This window comes from Malus domestica, chromosome 07 (genome assembly GCF_042453785.1).
Source record: "Malus domestica chromosome 07, GDT2T_hap1".
Classification (NCBI taxonomy): Eukaryota; Viridiplantae; Streptophyta; class Magnoliopsida; order Rosales; family Rosaceae; genus Malus; species Malus domestica.
In genome coordinates, this window is record NC_091667.1 from 5,916,097 (window position 1) to 5,920,351 (window position 4,255).

Consider the following 4,255-nt stretch of genomic DNA (forward strand, 5'->3'; position numbering starts at 1 on the left):
GAGATACTCTTGTTCTTGGTGTGGCTTATTTGCTGAGGTATTATCGGGGGGAAATAAAGCTGAGTATTTCGAGAGGTTATGTTGAGGGTGCCTTTTCGAATGTGAGAAAGGGTTGAGCATTTTTGCAGGTTTGCCTGTCCGTTGAGGAGGGAGGTCAATGTATATAGGGATTTCCCAATAACAAGTAGTAATGCTATTCCTTTACCCTTCTTGGTCACAGCAATGTAGTGGGAGCTGCCAGCTTCACGTGTTTTAATTTTGTCAGAGCACTTTGAAAAAGTGGTATGTGGTATCTGGAAAGCTGATGTTACGTGTGAAGATTACAGACAAGCTTTATCTAAGGAAATCTGGCTCTCGAAGTTCTGAGAGTTGTGCCTCTTCGGTTTTCGAACAAGCAATCCCGTCGAGGATCTGACTCTCGAGATTCGGAAAGCGGTGCTACTCCGGTTTTTTAGAAAGTAATTATGTTGGGAGTCTTTTCTCGAATGTGAGTAAAGGTTGGACGTTCTTGCCAACCTGTCTTGCCGCAAAACCCGGAGGTCGACACACATAGGGACTTTCCAGTTGTCAAGCAGTGGTGCTGTTCCTTTACCCTTATGGGTAATAGTAGGGTAGATGGAACTTCGAAATTCTCGTGCCTAAACTTTGTCAGAGATCTTTGACAAAGTTATATGTGGTACCCGAGGAGTTGATGGTGCATATGGAGAGCGGTGATTGAACAGTAAGATTCACGTGCTTTCTACTTCACCAGAAATCTTCGACAGATTGCCCGTAATTTCTGCAAAGCTGAGTGTGCATGTGACAGGTGCTGACGAGGCTGAAAAAGCAGGTGCTTCTTCAATTTCTGAGATCGGCCCTCGTGGTCTCTGAGCAGCCCAGCTTTTGAGAAAGCAAACGCCTCTTCGATTTCTGAGATCGGCCCTCGTGGTCTCTGAGCAGCCCAGCTTTTGAGAAAGCAAACGCCTCTTCGATTTCTGAGATCGGCCCTCGTGGTCTCTGAGCAGCCCAGCTTTTGAGAAAGCAAACGCCTCTTCGATTTCTGAAGCTCCGTCGAGTGCAGATTTTTATAGAGGCTGGCATTAAGTTCCACAACACACTTGAATCTCTACCAGTAGAAGCTCATTTCTTGCACTTCTAAGATCTTGATTTGTCTGACCTCTTCCTTCTTCAACACATTTGAAAATGTCTGGACCCTCCGACCGTCGTTTTGACTTGAACCTTGGAGAAGAGACAGCCACGCCTTCTCCAGACAACATATGGCGCCCATCCTTCATATCCCCTACTGGTCCTCTTACCGTTGGGGATTCTGTGATGAAGAATGATATGACCGCTGCAGTGGTGGCCAGGAACCTTCTCACTCCCAAAGATAATAGACTACTTTCCAAACGGTCTGATGAGTTGGCTGTTAAGGACTCTCTGGCTCTTAGTGTTCAGTGTGCAGGTTCTGTGTCTAATATGGCCCAACGCCTATTTGCTAGAACCCGCCAAGTTGAATCATTGGCTGCTGAAGTGATGAGTCTCAAACAGGAGATTAGAGGGCTCAAGCATGAGAATAAGCAGTTGCACCGGCTCGCCCATGACTATGCTACAAACATGAAGAGGAAGCTTGACCAGATGAAGGAATCTGATGGTAAGGTTTTACTTGATCATCAGCGGTTTGTGGGTTTGTTCCAAAGGCATTTATTGCCTTCGTCCTCTGGGGCTGTACCTGGTAATGAAGCTTCAAATGATGAACCTCCAATGCCTCCTCCTTCTGGGGTTTTGTCAAGTACTGAGGCTCCGGATAACCACCCTCCGGTGCTTTCTCTTTCTGGGGCTCTATCGACTGCTGAGACTTCCCCTAAGCAACCTTTGTGAAGGCTCCCTTTTGTTTGTTTATTTTGACTCATGTATATGTACATATTTGTGGCTTATCGAAAATATTAATAAATAAGCTTTGCTTCATTTCAACATATTGTGTTAAATACACCAAAGCCTTCTTCATAAAGTTCTTTGAATTTTTGCTTTTGTTGAAACCTGTATTGTTGAAGCTTTGTGAGTGAAGCATGTAGTTTGAGGTAGTGTTCCCTTAATTTCCCGAGTGAGGAAAACTTCTCGGTTGGAGACTTGAAAAATCCAAGTCACTGAGTAGTCACGAACTTTTGAGTACCAAGGCGTAGTAGCATATGGTGGGAGTCCCCCAAGTCTCTAGTCGAGGGAGTTGACGAATGAGGTGTCTTGCTAATAGCCCCGGACTTTTTCTTCATAGATTTTGTTGATGAAGGTTGCTAGGCCCGAATAAGTGGAATTGCAGAAGGTGTAACCGTTGGTGCATTAACATCATAATGGAAGCATCACAATGATGGAAGCATCACAATGATGAAAGCATCATAATGATGAAAACACCATAATGATGAAACATCATAATGATGTTTCTTTGGTGGAATTGTTTTTCATTTCCCCTAACAACCGGAATTGTTTTTCAACATAACACCATCATCTGTAGGTCGAATCACAAAGTTGTCTTCATGAAAGTTGTTCGTTAATTCCTTAACTACAACATATCCAAATTGGAGAGCCGTCGGAGCAGTACAACTCCAGAAATCCAGGTATGATGAGTGACTGTTTATCATTTGTCTGTCAACCCGTCAGATTTGTTGTGAGCTTTGAAACTCTATTTTCTCTTGCTCAGATCAGCATGCTTTCTTCATTGAAGTTGTTCCTCAGCTTGTGAACTACAACATATCCAAATTTGAGATCCCTCGGAGCTGTATAACTCAAGAAACTCAGGTATGATGAATGACTGGTTATTATTTTTCTGTCAACCCGTCAGATTTGTTGTGAGCTTCGAAACTCCATTTTTTCTTGTTCAGATCGGTATGCTTTCTTCATTGAAGTTGTTCCTCAGCTTGTGAACTACAACATATCCAAATTTGAGATCCCTCGGAGCTGTATAACTCAAGAAACTCAGGTATGATGAATGACTGGTTATTATTTTTCTGTCAACCCGTCAGATTTGTTGTGAGCTTCGAAACTCCATTTTATCTTGTTCAGATCGGTATGCTTTCTTCATTGAAGTTGTTCCTCAGCTTGTGAACTACAACATATCCAAATTTGAGATCCCTCGGAGCTGTATAACTCAAGAAATTCAGGTATGATGAATGACTGGTTATTATTTGTCTGTCAACCCGTCAGATTTGTTGTGAGCTTCGAAACTCCATTTTCTATTGTTCAGATCAGCATGCTTTCTTCATTGAAGTTGTTCCGCATCGTCTCTTTCATAACATATCAAAAATTCAGAATGAACTAATGGTTAAATATTTCCAGATCTTCGAAACATCACAGCAGCTTCGAAATCTGCAAGAATCCGACTGTCATGCTTGGAGCTTCAACACTTTAATTTCCGTGGCTCAAACAGAAATGGTTCCTTCTTGAAAGTTGTTCATCTGCTCAAGAACTAAAGGGTGTCCAAAATTCAGCTCCATTGGAGAGAAGCAGCAGCTGCAAAAATTTGATAGAGAAAAGGAGGCGAAGCTTTGTTGGATTTCTAGGCTGGGGAAGATTCCAGTTTTTGTAACAACTTCAGTACTGGTGAATTGCTTGTATTTTTGTCCATAACGAAATTTTGGACTTTGAATTATTATTTGATCTATCATAATATGTTTGGGAACATATATAAGTGAATAAATAAGAAGGAAGATTTTGGGCCCTTGTGGGTGTAAAACAAAAAATGTTTAGGTTTTGTGAACAAAATTTGTTTATTTGGAGCAAGGTTTTGTGTTGAAGCTTTGTAGGTGAAGCTTTGGTGTTGAAGCTTTCTAGGTGAAGCTTTGATGGTGAAGCTTTGATGGTGAAAGTATGTAGATGAAGCTTTCTAGGTGAAGCTTTGTGGGTGAAGCTTTGGAGGTGAAGCTTTTCGGGTGAAGCTTGTTGGGTGAAGCTTTTTAGGTGAAGCTTTGTGGGTGAAGCTTTTTAGGTGAAGCTTTTCGGGTGAAGCTTTTTGGGTGAAGCTTTTTAGGTGAAGCTTTTCGGGTGAAGCTTTTTGGGTGAAGCTTTTTTAGGTGAAGCTTTGATGGTGAAGCTTTTTGGGTGAAGCTTTTTAGGTGAAGCTTTTTGGGTGAAGCTTTTTAGGTGAAGCTTTGATGGTGAAGCTTTTTGGGTGAAGCTTTTTAGGTGAAGCTTTGTGGGTGAAGCTTTGGAGGTGAAGCTTTTCGGGTGAAGCTTTTTGGATGAAGTTGTTTTTTTTTTTTTTTTTTTTTTTTTTTTTTTTTTTTTT

The 4,255-nt window shown here is 41.7% G+C and overlaps 1 long non-coding RNA gene across 1 annotated transcript; it reads left to right on the top strand.

Moving 5' to 3' along the window:
* The first annotated feature begins 2,307 nt into the window (after positions 1 to 2,307).
* Positions 2,308 to 3,688, top strand: LOC139197335 (uncharacterized). Its single transcript, XR_011582628.1, has 5 exons — positions 2,308 to 2,588; positions 2,672 to 2,769; positions 2,853 to 2,950; positions 3,034 to 3,131; positions 3,307 to 3,688. It is a non-coding gene; the product is annotated as an uncharacterized lncRNA (long non-coding RNA).
* The last annotated feature ends 567 nt before the right edge of the window (positions 3,689 to 4,255 follow it).